Genomic DNA, 16,124 nt, shown 5'->3' on the forward strand with positions numbered 1-16,124 from the left:
ACAACACCAGCGTACTTTTTTTTTATTTCTGTAAGTTTTGCTACTGGCACAAAAATAGACAACCCGTTTCCACTCAGATTTCAACTAGGGACCTTTCAAGTCAGGAGAATGCGACAGTCACTAAAAGAACATAGCCTGTGACATAATAGAGGCTTAATTTGACAATCCCAAAATGCTTTCAATCAGGCTGATACGCAGTGCAGCTAAATTTTTTACCGAAGGCATCTGCTCTGCTGGACACCAAAACCTGCATACTGCTTCTGCTCAGTCTCTAGTGGCAACGTGTTTGTGTGAACCAACAAGCGGCCTCGTGGCACAACTGTAGTGCGTCTGACTCCAGATCAGAAGATTGCATATTCGAATCACGTCGTGGTCACTGGTTCTTTGTGCGTAGTTGTTTTGTTAACAATGCCTTGTGGCTGCTTTCGCACACTCTGGCTTTAGTGACTGCTGCAAGCTAATCGGTCGCCGTGACCCTGCGGCAGAATCAGAAGGAGCTTTTTGCACCTACTTGATTGTCCACTTTAAAACCGGTGGACGTTTAGGATTTTTTTATGTAGAGGTGAGGTTCAAAATGCGAAGACAGTGTTAAGACGTGTCGTGAAAAAGATCCGCGCTTCTCCTTCCATACTTTTGAATTGTTGGCAACCTGGACACAACACTGTGTATCCAGCATTTGTTGCCTGAGGCTTCAGAGCATGATAATTTAAAAGGTAAATACTTTGTGCTCACTTGACTTTGGATTTTGCAAAGGGGCTCAAAGTAGGAGGAGCCCAGAAAGCCTCATAAACGAGATCAGTGGGAATTTGTTTGGGAATATTTGCCCCTTCACTTCCATGATTAGATACCTCCAGACTCGCCCCCGTCATCTTTAATTATCCCCCCTATTTATGTCATCAAATGGGTTTCCCTTAACAAAAGACTGGTTCAGGACTCATCTTGCAGCAGCTCTGGAGAGTTGTGGCAAGTCTTCACAACTTTACACCGGGCAATCATTTACATTTACATTTACATTTAGTCATTTAGCAGACACTTTTATCCAAAGCGACTTACAAGTGGGGTAGGCAATAGAAGCAATTGGGACAGCATAAGTACAATAAAAGCATAAGTGCAATCAAAAATGGATTTTTTTTAAAGAGTAGAGAAGAAAATAGAGTTAGAACAGATCAGTCAGATGTTGACGGAAGAGCTGTGTTTTCAGACATTTCTTAAATATGGCTACAGAATCTGCAGATCTTGTAGCAGCAGGCAGATCATTCCACATACGTGGAACAGATCCGGAGAAGGTGCGTGAGAGAGATTTTTTACCTTTTTGGGATGGCACCACAGGACACTGTTCGTTGCAGAGCCTAGGGATCTGGCGGGTACATATGTCTGCAGTAGCGAGTGAAGATAAGGTGGTGCCGAACCAGTGGTGGTCATGTAGGCCAGAAGCAGAGTCTTGAATTTGATGCGAGCGACTATAGGGAGCCAATGTAGCTTAATGAATAGAGGAGTGACGTGTGCTCTCTTTGGTTCATTAAAGATAACTCTTGCAGCAGCATTCTGGATCATCTGTAGAGGTTTGGTTGTGCAAGCTGGAAGTCGACCCAGTAGCGCATTGCAGTAGTCCAGTCTGAATAGGACCAGAGCCTTTACTGGGACTTGCTTATATTGTAGAGGATGAATCTACAGGACATGGTGGTGCTAGCAATTTGATCTGTGAAGTTGAGCTGATCATCGATCACCACTCTCAGGTTTCTTGCCTTTCTGGAAGATGTGATGGTTGATGAGCCCAGTTGAATGGAGAGGCTTTGATGAGTCTTTGTATCGGCCGGGATTGCAAGCAGTTCTGTTTTTTTTAAAAGGTTCAGCTGCAGGTGATGGTCATTCATCCAGAGCGAGATGTCAATGAAGGGGAGGAGGGATACCGGTCTGTAGTTTTCTAACAGTGCAGGATTAAGAGTAGGTTTTTTTAGTAGTGGGGTAATACGGGCCTCTTTGAAGAGTGTAGGAAATGTACCAGTGGTGAGAGATCAGTTGATAATGTGGGTCAGAGAGGTAACAACCGATGGGGAAATGGCCTGGATGAGATGACTGGGGATGGGATCTAGGGGGCAGGTAGTCGGGTGGTTCGAAGAAATGACTTTGGAAACATCCTCTTCAGATACGAGAGAGAACGAGGGGAGCAAGCATGTGTCTGGGAATTGGGTGTGGTCAAGAGGCGGTGGCGCAGAGAATTGATTGCTGATGCCGGTCGTTTTATTTACAAAGAACGACACAAAATCGTCAGCTGTTAAGTCAGATGGAGGTGAGGGGGTAGGCGGGCAAAGACGAGCAGAAAAGGTTTTAAAGGGAGTACGAGGGTCAGGAGAGTTACTGATTTTAGCGTGGTAGTACTGGCTTTTCGCATAGGAGACATCCGCAGAGAAAGAAGAGATAATAGACTGATAAAGAGAGAGGTCGGTAGGTTCTTTTGATTTGCGCCACTTTCTCTCAGCAGACCTGATAGAGGCGCGATGTTCACAGAGAACATCAGATAACCAGGGGGCAGAAGGAGATGTACAAGATGGCCTAGATCTGAGAGGGCATAAGATATCTAAGCAGGAGGTTAATGTGGAGCAAAGGGTGTGAGTGGCGGTGTTAGCCTCAAGGAGAGAGAACTGTTTAGGGGGTGGGAGAGTGGCAGAGACTGCAGAGGATAAGCGGGAGGGAGAGAGTGATTGAAGGTTGCGTCGGAATGTGACCAGTGGGGAAGCATGTGTAGTGTCTGGAGAAGTTAAGTCGAGATTAAGAGTGATGAGGAAATGATCTGACTTGTGCAGCGGGGTGGCCTGGGAGTGATGGGTGAAACAATGGCGTGTGTAGATAAGATCAAGTTGATTACCAGCTTTATGAGTCGCTGAAGTTGGGACTCGCTTGAGGTCAAACAACGCAAAATCCATTTAGGATTGGCGCAGCTGCTTCTGCAGCCTGTGGGATTCCGACTTCTTCTATTAAGGTCCTGAGCAGATGGTCATTTATGCCATTAGAATCCTATATAAGCCTGGATTCTAAAACCATACTGGATGCTCAGCAGGTGTACTCCACAAGCTTAAGGAACTTACTTTGCATTTACTGGTGGTGGTTGCTTAAGTATAGGTTACTTATAGCACGGCTTTGGCAAGCCTCATATTAGCCTTCGTATGCTTTGGGTAAATTCTGTCGGCTTGCTTAAGCCCATTCAGCCTGTGCAGGCTCCTGGATATTCTGTTGACTTGTGCAAGCCCATTCAGCCTGTGCAGGCTCCTGGAACTTCTATTGGCTTGTGCAAGCCCATTCAGCCTGTGCAGGCTCCTGGAAATTCTGTTGGCTTGTGCAAGCCCATTCAGCCTGTGCAGGCTTCTGGAAATTCTGTTGGCTTGTGCAAGCCCATTCAGCCTGTGCAGGCTTCTGGAAATTCTGTTGGCCCGTGCAAGCCCATTCAGCCTGTGCAGGCTTCTGGAAATTCTGTTGGCTTGTGCAAGCCCATTCAGCCTATGCAGGCTTCTGGAAAATTATGTTGGCTTGTGCAAGCCCATTCAGCCTGTGCAGGCTCTGTCGTTTTTATGTTTGTTGTTTATTTTATCTTTTCTTTATGTGCTTTTGCAAGCCCATTCAGCCTGTGCAGGTTCTGTTAAAAACAGTGATATGCAACTATTTACCCTTAAAAATGTTGTGATTGCTACATTCAATAGAAGTATGATATAACCTCATGTTCATGTTTCAACCATGAATGACAGGCACATACTTTCTCCTTTAGGAACCTCAGGGAGATGAATCATCTGGTGCGTTGATTTTTGTTTACCTTCTCTTCTGGGGTAGGCTCCGCCCCTGCCTTATCTTCAGGCAGGAACATCAGAATCATTTTTTTATGATTCCTTCATCGGACGGGGCCTATGCTCAGAGATCTTTAACATTATAATTTAAATCTATGTTTGATAAATATCATATATCGTTCTATGTTTCCTGAGTCTTTCTGGTAGAACTATATATTTCCTTTGGAAAAGTATTGTTCTGACACAAAGTGACATTTTCCGTTATTTCTACCAATTGCATAATATACATTTTTTGGAAAAATAAATGAATGCTCAAGTGTGCCACACGCTGTTCAATAAAGCTATTTACAGAAGGGGATGTCACTGTTAATACAATAGTTTTTTCAAAGTAGAATTTGTACACAAACACATTTAAAGGGCCGCAAATCCAGGTGTTTTCTGCAATGTAAAAATAGTCAGTGGTATTCCCAGAATGTCTGTGTAAACGGTCAGCTCAAAATACATCACATATCTTTCATTACAATACGATGAACACTGCCATTTGTGGCTGCAATGGAAAACAGGGTGTTTTGGTGTGTGTCTCTTTAAATGCAAATGAGCTTCTGGTCCCCTCCCCGTATCCAAAGTATGACATAGAGCCCTTACATATGTGCTTTGGATGCAGCAAGACAAGCATTTAGGCATTTGGCAGATGCTTTTATCCAAAGCGACTCACATTGCTTTATCTTATACATTTTACACATGTATTTGCAATCCCCTGTGATCGAACTCACAACCTTGCGTTGTTAACGCAATGCTCTTACCACTGAGTTACAGGAAAGCTATATGGCAGAAAGCGCAATTACGTCTGTAAAGCCTTGTCCAACCAAAACCACACACTAACTGCAATAAAAATAGCCTTAATGCCTTGTTCATAAATACGAATTAAATGGAAAAGGACATAACACTGAACTCAACAAGAAAGACACTGCTATAATTTTCTTTCAATACGCTTTACAGAAATAATGTCGGTCACAAGTCTTCTGAACCGAGGGGCACTATGCGTTTTACTACTAACATTACAACATAACATATGTCTTTGGACCAATGTACAGTGTACAGTACTCTGTGTTGTGGTCTCAGCGAATCCGGATCGAGGCAACTTTTTGGGGGGGGCTTGAATAAACTGCTTCCCGCTCGCTTTGGAAATGTGTTGGTGGCGAACGCCTTCAATCGGGCGAACAACGCACTGCAATTTGTTCAAAAAGAGCCGCGCCAAGCACTTCTTCAGCTGTTCTTTAGAATGTTTAAACCCAGCTCATCCAAGCTATTGGAAAGCGGCAAAGAAAAGGCTTAACTCCCCGTCGGGGAATCATTTCGGAGGAGGCTTGGCCGAAGAACTTGGCACGTACCGACACAGGCCCAGACAGCTCAGCTCAGTCTGGGAGAAGCCTCTTCATGGTGTCAGGCATGGTCCAGCAGTCAGGACTCCTGGTTTCACCCAAGCGGTCCGGGTTTAACTCCCGGCTTTAGAAGCCAAAGGCATCTTTTCTTTCAGTGTGTTTGCAAAGCCGTATTGTTTTAGAGTAAGACTCTGTTGAGTAAGCTCCACTGGCGGGCCTCAGCATTTTGGGGTCAGAAAAATGGCTGCTCGCCACAAAGCTTTCGTCCCTGGGTGGGCTTGAACCACCATCCTTTCGGTTAACAGCCGAACGCGCTAACCGATTGCGCCACAGAGACGGTTGTCATGGGTTTTGCTTGGACAAGTCGCTAGTTTTGACTCGGAATTAATGGCCAAAAGCGTCGCAAAACTAAATGAGAATCATGCTCATTTTCAGAGAACCCCCTTTGGAAACATAAGAGTGAGGAAGTTGCACTTGTCTCAAGAAAATCCCAGCACTAGGTCTGGTGGACTGGGCACCTTTGGAAATGGCCCCTGACTGGGGTAGCCCTGGCGCCCAACGTGGGGCTCGAACCAACGACCCTGAGATTAAGAATCTCATGCTCTACCGACTGAGCTAGCCGGGCTGGATGCCTCGGACAGCCCTTGTCTGTCAGTGTTTCCAAACGGTCAGGTGAGGTTGTAGGGTGCCATCACTGGGGAAGTCCCTGTCGAAACAAATGTGAGACGACATATAAACCCTGTGTAGTCGTGGCCGAGTGGTTAAGGCGATGGACTAGAAATCCATTGGGGTCTCCTTGCGCAGGTTCGAATCCTGCCGACTACGTTTGCGGTGTATTAAGCTCAGATGCTGATTTGTATCTCTAGAGGCGAAAGAGCAAACTTCATCTCTTCTGAGCCCTGTGCAGCCGTCTGTTAGCTCGCTTTGATCGTGTGGTTGGTTAGTACTCTGTGTTGTGGTCTCAGCGAATCCTGATCGAGGCAACTTTTTGGGGTGGGCTTGAATAAACTGCTTCCCGCTCGCTTTGGAAATGTTTTGGTGGCGAACGCCTTCAATCGGGCGAACAACACACTGCAATTTGTTCAAAAAGAGCCGCGCCAAGCACTTCTTCAGCTGTTCTTTAGAATGTTTAAACCCAGCTCATCCAAGCTATTGGAAAGCGGCAAAGAAAAGGCTTAACTCCCCGTCGGGGAATCATTTCGGAGGAGGCTTGGCGGAAGAACTTGGCACTTACCGACACAAGCCCAGACAGCTCAGCTCGGTCTGGGAGGAGCCTCCTCATAATTTCTGTCTTACGGCGTGACATGCGGAGATACTGTCCAACCTACTAACGAGGATTATACTTCTCAAATCGTAGTTCTTCTTTCTGTTGTTCACTGCTAGTACACGTGCAGAGAAATGAAAAGTCTTTCCGACTGTAATTGAAAATGTTGGGTCGTTACTCCGATTCTTAATCTCTTGGAAACAGTTGCAGTCCGTATTGCGCTTGCTGAGGTGTCAGGCATGGTCCAGCAGTCAGGACTCCTGGTTTCATCCAAGCGGTCCGGGTTTAACTCCCGGCTTTAGAAGCCAAAGGCATCTTTTCTTTCAGTGTGTTTGCAAAGCCGTATTGTTTTAGAGTAAGACTCTGTTGAGTAAGCTCCACTGGCGGGCCTCAGCATTTTGGGGTCAGAAAACTGCAGCTGCTCGCCACAAAGTTTTCGTCCAAGGGTGGGGAAACCATCCTTTCGGTTAACAGCCGAACGCGCTAAACGATTTCGCCAAAGCTGGGGAACAATAGTTTGTTAAGGAGGGGGAAGAAGGGGAAGAAAGGGGAAGAAGGAAAAAGAGGGAAAGAGAGGGAAAAGGGAGAAAAAAGAAAGAAAAAATGAAAGGAAAGAGAAGAAAGTGACTTTTTCCCCCACTGGCAATAACGTTTTTATATTGTTTATCATAAACTATCATTAAAACACTATTTTCAATTTCACAATGCAATTGTATGGGAGTAAAGTTCATCACAAGGTTGCTGGTTCGAATCCCACTGTTGGCAGAAAAGAAGATGTTTACTTTTTGTTTTGAATTATGCTTCATCGTTTAAAATCATATGACATATGCTAACAGTAGCAAAATGGAAATTTATTTTCCTTATTACAATAAAACATTGCATTGTATTAATGATATATTACCGATTCTATACATTTAAACTGTTCTTTTTACAGAGTTTAAGCACTTTTGAGTATATTTCTGTAGTGATAACTAATCAATTCTATTATTTATTACCTATAATTGTTGACTATACAAAAGTAAATGTACTGAATCTGCTTCCACAACACAACAGTAGCCACTTTTAAATTCAGATTAAAAACATTTATTTAGATGTGCATTTACAACCTGAGCACTGTGCTGGTCTACACCAACTGCACTTTATTTCTATTTTTTCAGTTTTAATCTTTTAATTCACATTTTAAATACATTTTTTTCCTTTTTATTATCATTTAAATTCTTAAGTTGTATTTGTGATTTTATTCATTTGCTTTTTAAAGATGTCTTTTGCATGATGTATTCTATTCTATTTTGCCTTTGTCAATCATTTTTATGTGAAGCGCTTTATGTATGAAATGTGCAATATAAAGGAACAAGACTTGCCTATAACATTTTGACTGTATGTAGTAGAGTAGGCGGGGCGAGACCGTGGTTCGAGTCCGGTGAGTAATTGTGAATTAGCGCCAGCTGTGCGCACACCGGGCTCGAATCACGTAGGAGATGGGAGCATAAAAGGAACGAGCGACCGGACCGTCGAAGAGAGAGGACCGGGCCCGAACTTGTGTTTGTATTTGTATTTATGTTTATGTTTATGTTAATGTTATTGCGCCGGCGGTCGTCCGTGAGGGGCCGCCGGCTATTATTACTTTATTAAATGTTTGTTTAAATGTCTACCGGTTCCCGCCTCCTTCCTTCCATTTTATTGAGATTTATTACATTGGTGCCGAAACCCGGGAGGAAGGAGAGACATGCTGTCGGAGAGTCCTCGCCGCCGAGTGGCCTCGCGGTGCCGGAGAGTTCGGGCAGCGCGGACGAAGGGCGTCCGCCAGTGGCTGCCCGAAGCGGTGGCTCTGGGGAAACGGAAGTGCACAGTGCGGCCACCGTCAAAACTTCGGTGGAACGGCGACCTTTGCTGCCGCGCCCCTGGGTCGAGGTGGGGTGGCTTTCGTCCAAGTGGGAGCGGGGGGGTTGCCGCCGTCCGCCAGAGGCCGGAGCCTGTGTCCGTCCCCCGAGGGGGAGGAGCAGGGGATGGAAGTGCCGGGTGAGCCACCGCCTGCCAGAGGCCGGAGCCTGCGTCCGTCCGCCCAAGGGGGAGGAACAGGGGACGGGGAACCCGCCCCGACTCCCGGATAAAGGAGGAGCCACCGCCGGCCGCCAGGGGGCGGACGGTCGAGCCGTCCACCGAAGCCCCAGGGCCACCGCAAGGCACCGCGAAGGAGAGTACTCCGGCTGGTTGAGGAACGAGCGGCAGCATGTCGGGGAACCGGATTTTTTTTTTTTCCTCTCTCCCCTCTCTCTTTCCGGTCGCTCCGAGGGCTCCCGTCTCCGTTGTCTCGTCTCGTCGCTGCATACCCCCCACCCCACCCCCCCCGAGGGAGGGGGAGGGAGCTTGCACAGTCGCGGGGGTATCCCCCGGCCTGTGAGGGGTGATGGGGGTATGTAGTAGAGTAGGCGGGGCGAGACCGTGGTTCGAGTCCGGTGAGTAATTGTGAATTAGCGCCAGCTGTGCGCACACCGGGCTCGAATCACGTAGGAGATGGGAGCATAAAAGGAACGAGCGACCGGACCGTCGAAGAGAGAGGACCGGGCCCGAACTTGTGTTTGTATTTGTATTTATGTTTATGTTTATGTTAATGTTATTGCGCCGGCGGCCCCTCACGGACGACCGCCGGCGCAATAACATTAACATAAACATAAACATAAATACAAATACAAACACAAGTTCGGGCCCGGTCCTCTCTCTTCGACGGTCCGGTCGCTCGTTCCTTTTATGCTCCCATCTCCTACGTGATTCGAGCCCGGTGTGCGCACAGCTGGCGCTAATTCACAATTACTCACCGGACTCGAACCACGGTCTCGCCCCGCCTACTCTACTACACTGTACAATAGCAAATGCACTGTGGCATATCAAATCAAAAAGAAAGGGAGAGAATCATTTATGTCAAGACTTTTATTTTAAATTACTTTCATTCTATTACTTATTTAAACATTAAATATACATGAATAAAACAGTTATACATGCAAAAAACTTTGTTTAATATAGTGCAACAGCACTGAAAACGTACCTAGATAAAACTATTATACATTATTTTTATACAATGTTTAGTTGTTTTAAAGTGCAACAGAACAGAAAACACACAATTAAAACTATTATACATTAATAATAACTAAAATAAAGATTATCATTAAGGGAAAAGTACACCCCAACATAAAACGTATTTGTTCATTCACTCATTTTAAACATGCAAGACTTTCTTTCTTCTGCAGGAGACAAAATATAGTTTGAAGAACGTTGGTTACAGAAAACCATTGGTCGGCGTTGATATGTGCTCAAACAAAATAGTGAATGGGGACCAATGGTTTTTGTTCACTAACTTCTTTTAAATATATTTTGTGTTTCGCAGAAGAAAGTGAAGGGTTTTAATTACAATTTATGTTTTAATTACAGTGTCCATTTAATTATAGTCTATGTTTTAAGTTACATTTTATCTTTTTTATGGCTTACATATAATCAATAGTAGAATGTGTGTATTAGTGTGAACAATTACGAATAAAGTGTGTGCTTAAAGGGTTGAAAGATTAAGGGAGAATATTAGTGCAAAATGGTATTTTCAACAGGATGTGGGGGTCGGGTGTGTGTGTGTGTGCAGCATTCCATGCAGGAAAGGAGGACAGGAGAGTATGCTACACATGCAACGCATATACCCATATAGCGCGGGGTCTAAGAAACAAAGTTTATGTGGAAACTGGGTGGGGGAAGTGTGTTATTTTACAGATAGTAAAAGAAGAAGGGAGTAGTCTACGAAAATATCAGATGAAGCATCACTCCATTGGACACAAAGAAAGCAGCAAATGTGGAGGCGCTCAGGGGTTGGCCACGGTCCGAAGCAAGCTGGAAGATATGTTGTAAACCATTGAGTTGTAAACCATTGAGGCGGGGCAGAATCTCTGAAAGACATTGTGTCTGAGTCTGCCCAGCGCTGATTTTCTTATTAATAAACTTCAATTTTTGTTCAACCGAATCCCTTAGTCCAATTTTTGGATACGCAGGACAGCTGATGTCCATCAGATGGTGACCCCGACGTGATTGGATAAAAAGGGACATTTCGGACGATTTTAGAAAAGTAGGAATTGACAAAAAGCGGAGAGGGAAAATCTTGGGTTCAACACAACAGCCGGCTGAATGAAAAAGGTAAGCAAAGACCTGTTTCATCAAACATCTGCTAATTGACTACTCTAAATTCAATTGTGTTGAATTTCAAATATTCCTGATCCCTTTAATAGATATACAAAATAAGCAAAATTTAAAGTCTGTTGATTTGAACAAAACACGGGAGGTTGGTCCCCCGTAGGGTAAGACGTAGGGTGAAAGTCCCTACGCAGGTATAAAACAACGGGTGGTTGGTCCCCCACTGACTAAGACGTAGGTTGAGAGTCCCTACGCACATTTATTTAACAAGGGTGGTTGGTCCCCCGCAGACTAAGACGTAGGGTGAGAGTCCCTACGCACATTTATTAAACACGGGTGGTTGGTCCCCCGCAGACTAAGACGTAGGGTGAGAGTCCCTACGCACATTTATTAAACACGGCTGGTTGGTCCCCCGCAGACTAAGACGTAGGGTGAGAGTCCCTACGCACATTTATTAAACACGGGTGGTTGGTCCCCCGCAGGCTTAGACGTAGGGTGAGAGTCCCTACGCACATTTATTAAACACGGGTGGTTGGTCCCCCGCAGGCTAAGACGTAGGGTGAGAGTCCCTACGCACATTTATTAAACACGGGTGGGTGGTCCCCCGAACTGAAGGAATTTATGTGTAATTTATGTGTATGTAATTGCGTGTTGGAAATTACGGAAAATTAGAAATAATATTTTGTTTAGAATAATTGATAGAAAACAGATAATAATAAAATAATTGATAACTGTATAATTAAGAGAATTGAATAACTTCAAAAAATGGAGGGAGAATTTGATAGAGAATGGGATGAATATGGGTGTTTGCTAGTGGAAAGCCAATGGGGACATGTGGTAAATATGGTGTTTGCCCAGATTGAGGTTAAAAATCAGAAAAAGGAAAGGAAAATTTGGAAAGGGAAATGGAGTCAGATATGTATTGAAAACGGATGGGTAGATCCGGAAAAAAATGTTGGTTAGATTGGCGCCAAACATTAGAGAAATGTTGATGAAGAAAAAAAAATATATAAAGTGGTTAGAAAAGAATAAACATAAAAATAAAGAAGTTAAAATGAAGGAAGAATTAAGACTATGGACATGCATTGCGCTTACGGCCACTGCTCTGAGTCCGGTTAAAAGAGAGGGGGGAGAAAATGTCCAGACAAAGAAGTCAGGAAGAGAACAGGGAGACACCTCTGAACAGACAGCATATTCCCCATCCCAAAACTATATCAAGACTTGCAACTATTGACAAAACCACAACCGTATGACACAAAATTGCAGCAAGTTATGGTAAAATTAAACCAAGGAAACGTAGTAAAGAATTGCCTGACACAATGTTTGATATAAATGAAATAAGACAGCGATTACACCAACTAACAAGATTAGTCAGTGGAACAGCACAACAGTTAGCCACCGAGGGAGAAGAACAGGGAGAACAAATTCCACAAGGGGAGGGGGAAGAGGAGTGTGGGGAGCTAATAAATCACCACACACCCCCTGTTTCATTGTATAGCAGACAGAGTTTAGATAGTGCTGAAGGAACAACTGCAAAGTGAAGAGAATGAATCTCACTCTGAAACTGAAATTGGCTAAAATCTGTGCACAGACAAAAGTGACCTGGTTATCTGAACTCCCTCTAGCATTAATGTCTGTACATTCTTCTGTTAACAGGATTTCAGGCTTTACATCATTTAAATTGCTTACAGGTCGATCTTTTCCAGGACCAACCACACTGCTGAGACCAGACACCATCAAACCGTTGTCACATTGTGCATATTTAGACAAACTAACTGCTCTGATCTAACACTTTTCCCAGAAAGTCACACAGGACCTGAACCAGAACCTATTCCACGACCCACGGAGTGGGTACGACTGAAGACCTTCCACAGGAGGTGGAGCGAAACACGGTGGTCAACACATTGCGTGTCACCTCCCGAACATCGCATTGTGTCCGCCTTGAAGGGAAAGGCGACATGTGGTACCATTTGTCTTCTTGTGGTGCTTGTGATCCCCCAGGCAGGTCTCTGGAATAGACGGCTGTGGACCTGAGATCTCAGGTCCAAGAGAGGGAGGGTGTTGAAGGTGAAGTACAAGGGAGCGCAGAAAAAGGAACATTACAGATCATACACAAGTAAGGTGACATTTTTTCAAGTCCACCAAAGGAACCTCTATCGCACTGTGTAAGTGAAGATTGTGCATATGGTACAGGTATTGCAGTAACATTTAAGAGTAGATATGGTGTAGAAAAAGTGAGAAAACAAAACAAGAAACCAGGGGAATGAGCAGTAACTCACGAAGAAGATGGTAGAACAATTTTCTATTTAATCACAGAAACAAAATGCACCGATCTCCCAACATATGAAGACTTTACAAACAGTTTAAAGCATATGAAAGACTGGTGTGTACAAAATAAAGTAAAAAGAGTTTCAGTACCAAGGTTGGGGTGTGGACTGGATAAACTAGACTTTCAGAGGCTACAAAAAATTTAAGCAAAGTGTTTGCTAAAGAGGACATGGTGATAACAATATACTCATTATAATCAAGTTTATACCATTATCATTGGCCATTATTGTTGTTTACTTTAAATCATTTATTTTGAGTCATTTATTTCCATTTTTTTTTTTTAAACAAGTGTATTATAAAAAACTTAACCATGAGGCATAAATAGAAAAAACTAAAACACAGCTGCTAAAACTCCAACTGGATTTAGCTAGAGCCAATGGCCCGAAAAAGACCAAACAAATGCTCCAACACTTAACAAATGACCAACCTACCCCTTCAGTTATTCCCCCTTACTTTGGGTATGATCAGGGAGGGAACTACCAACTAACCCCTTCACCAATAGGTCCCTGGGGAGGTAATAGGGGACAGAGGGGAGGTAACATGGGAAGTAGGGGTAGAGGGCGTTCGAGGGGTGCATGTTTTGGGTGTGGGGGCACTGATCATTGGATAAATGAATGTCCCATGGCAGGGGATGATCAGCTTATGGGGCCACCTCGAGGGGGATGGGGTCCTCAGCAGGGTGGACCCAGTGGTCGTGGCAGGGGACCACAAGCCTCACGATACCCGGGGCAACAACATCCGTCTCCAACCAGTTTTCAGGCGCCCATGCACCCAACATGGGGCCAGGGGGAAGACGCGGGGGATTGTTGAAGGGGCCCACAGAGACCCATCATGAGGGGAGTGGCTGAGCCCCTCATGGACATAGTGGTTAACAACAGACCACTAAGAGCTCTGGTAGATATCGGAGCAACATACTCCACTGTAACAAGAGGCACAATCATTGACAAAGACATAAGTGATAAAACAGTGGAAGTTATGGGCTTCTCGGGTGGGTTAGAACACTGGCCAATGACTAAAAACCTTACCACTAAGGTGGCGAATCAGAGCCTTTCACACTCATTTCTGTACTCATCTAATGTCCCGATACCCCTACTGGGGAGAGATTTACTGATTAAACTGGGAGCAAGTATTTTATGTTGACCACAGGGGGAGTTGTGGTGACAGACGACTGTTCACCAGAGTACCAAAAATAAATAAATAAATAAATAAAAAATATATATGTTTATGTGCTATGGTCAGGCTAGGAGCTCCTTTAACATTATTAGAAGAAAAGTTGGTGGAGTTACAACAACAAGGTATAGGAAGTTTAACAAAAAGAAGAAGACACCATGTGTTGAGAAAACGAGCTGCAGCTATCATTGATTTATCAATAAACAGTCCCACATATATAGATGCCATAGGAGTTCCACGTGGTGTCCCAGATGAATATAAATTAGCTGACCAGATAGCTGCAGGATTTGAGAATATACCAGTTCTATCTATGTTGTTCCCAATCACCCCTAACAAAAATGTAGATAGGATTAATTATGTTCATTACAATGTTATGAGATTAGCCAATCTGTCCAGGGATGCAGTAGAGGGACTATCTGAACAATTAGCGCCCACGTCATTAATGGCCGTACAAAATAGATTAGCATTAGACATGCTCGTAGCGGAAAAAGGTGGAGTCTTTCATATGTTTGGTGATTTCTGTTGCACTTTTATTCCCAATAACATAGCTCCAGATGGTTCAGTCACCAAGGCATTAGAGGGTTTGCGAACGTTATCAGCTGAAATGAAGGAACATTATGGAGTGGACAATCCGATAAGGGACTAGTTAGATAAAGCACTGGGTAAATGGAAAGCAGTCATCAGTGTCTATTGCTGTGTGCATGGGAATTTTGGTCACCTGTGGATGTTGTTGTATTCCATGTATCAGATCATTATGTAACCGTTTAATTGTGGCTGCAATAGAAAAGAAAGATCTCACCCCAACCCCTTACAGTATGCCACTGTTGTCTGACAACCTATTTATGGATGATGAGGGTGATGACAATGATGAAGTTGTGTGACCTCTTTCAGAGGTCAAGAGAGGGATTGAAGGGTTTTAATTACAATTTATGTTTTAATTACAGTGTCCATTTAATTATAGTCTATGTTTTAAGTTACATTTTATCTTTTTTATGGCTTACATATAATCAATAGTAGAATGTGTGTATTAGTGTGAACAATTACGAATAAAGTGTGTGCTTAAAGGGTTGAAAGATTAAGGGAGAATATTAGTGCAAAATGGTATTTTCAACAGGATGTGGGGGTTGGGTGTGTGTGTGTGTGTGTGTGTGTGTGCAGCATTCCATGCAGGAAAGGAGGACAGGAGAGTATGCTATACATGCAACGCACATACCCATATAGCGCGGGGTCTAAGAAACAAAGTTTATGTGGAAACTGGGTGGGGGAAGTGTGTTATTTTGCAGATAGTAAAAGAAGAAGGGAGTAGTCTAAGAAAATATCAGATGAAGCATCACTCCATTGGACACAAAGAAAGCAGCAAATGTGGAGGCGCTCAGGGGTTGGCCACGGTCCGAAGCAAGCTGGAAGATACACCCACACATACACATATAAAAATGTTGTAAACCATTGAGGCGGGGCAGAAACTCTGAAAGACATTGTGTCTGAGTCTGCCCAGCGCTGATTTTCTAATTAATAAACTTCAATTTTTGTTCAACAGAATGCCTTAGTCCAATTTTTGGATACGCAGGACAGCTGATGTCCATCAAAAGACAGTCTTGCATGTTTAAAATGAGTGAAATGACAAGAAGGTAATTAAATTATCTTTCCATTTTTACTTGGAGGAGCTACTTTTTTTTTATATTCTCCAACCACTGTTCCTTTGGTACAGCCTCTACAGAGGGGCAGTATACAACCCCCTTGCTTTGGCTGTGCCCAGTCTCTGCTGTCCTGAACTTCCCACATTTCTTGCACGTGTTGTGCAGCACTTTTCGTGTAAGTTTTCTAACTGGACCAGCAGAAGCATCAGGAGAAGGAGCAGAAGAGAGGCTGACAAAAGGAGCCTGTGAAGCAGGAACCAGCACAGGTCCCTGTGAGGCCACTGGGATCGGCATCAGCATCACCATTTGAGCACCTGGGGGTGTAGCAGGAAAGAGTTGCCGTGGTGTTGGTGGTATTTCAGCAGTCGGTGACAAAACTGCTGGGGCTGATGGCATCTTC

General features: G+C 44.1%; 3 non-coding genes across 3 annotated transcripts; 1 reads left to right on the forward strand and 2 right to left on the reverse strand.

Moving 5' to 3' along the window:
• Nucleotides 1-5,421: 5,421 nt before the first annotated feature.
• trnan-guu (transfer RNA asparagine (anticodon GUU)) lies at nucleotides 5,422-5,495 on the reverse strand. Its single transcript has one exon. It is a non-coding gene; the product is annotated as a tRNA-Asn (tRNA).
• Nucleotides 5,496-5,710: 215 nt separating this feature from the next.
• On the reverse strand, nucleotides 5,711-5,783 carry trnak-cuu (transfer RNA lysine (anticodon CUU)). The gene has a single exon. It is a non-coding gene; the product is annotated as a tRNA-Lys (tRNA).
• Nucleotides 5,784-5,901: 118 nt separating this feature from the next.
• On the forward strand, nucleotides 5,902-5,983 carry trnas-aga (transfer RNA serine (anticodon AGA)). Its single transcript has one exon. It is a non-coding gene; the product is annotated as a tRNA-Ser (tRNA).
• Nucleotides 5,984-16,124: the final 10,141 nt, after the last annotated feature.

This window comes from Triplophysa dalaica, chromosome 5 (assembly GCF_015846415.1).
Source record: "Triplophysa dalaica isolate WHDGS20190420 chromosome 5, ASM1584641v1, whole genome shotgun sequence".
Taxonomy (NCBI): Eukaryota; Metazoa; Chordata; class Actinopteri; order Cypriniformes; family Nemacheilidae; genus Triplophysa; species Triplophysa dalaica.